Raw genomic sequence first — 204 nt, forward strand, 5'->3', positions numbered from 1 at the left:
TCTCACATGTATATACCTTTTTCTCACATACATATACTTAGTATCTCAGCCACATAATTATATTGTCACTTTAGCATGTGTGTGTTCTTGACGCTCATCTTTTGTGGTATCCATTACTTTCCCTAAACAGAAAGTCACTCTCAAACCAAAAGTAAAACTAATTTATACAATTCTATGTGGTGTGATGTCTTTTGTCTGAAATCT

Source organism: Etheostoma spectabile, chromosome 8, assembly GCF_008692095.1.
Source record: "Etheostoma spectabile isolate EspeVRDwgs_2016 chromosome 8, UIUC_Espe_1.0, whole genome shotgun sequence".
NCBI classification, from domain to species: domain Eukaryota; kingdom Metazoa; phylum Chordata; class Actinopteri; order Perciformes; family Percidae; genus Etheostoma; species Etheostoma spectabile.